The following is a 246-nucleotide window of genomic DNA, read 5'->3' on the forward strand; positions in this document are numbered from 1 at the left end:
TTCCCCAAAAGCTCTGGGGGAGCCCAGCCTGGGCTCAGCTGCTGGAAGGGGCAAATCAGGGGCCAGGGGGCCAATTGCCACCCTCTGTGGTAATTGGGGCTGTAACGGTCTCTTTAAGAGAGAGTAAAGGCTGGAGAGGGGAGAGGGCGTGAAATGGAGACTGGGGGGGTCCGAGGAGGAAAGAGTTAAGGCGGGGGGGCAGTAGGGGGAAATGGGAAACGCTGGGCTGTGGGGAGAGGATGCTGA

This window comes from Egretta garzetta, unplaced genomic scaffold (genome assembly GCF_000687185.1).
Source record: "Egretta garzetta isolate BGI_Z169 unplaced genomic scaffold, ASM68718v1 scaffold101, whole genome shotgun sequence".
In the NCBI taxonomy this organism is placed as follows: domain Eukaryota; kingdom Metazoa; phylum Chordata; class Aves; order Pelecaniformes; family Ardeidae; genus Egretta; species Egretta garzetta.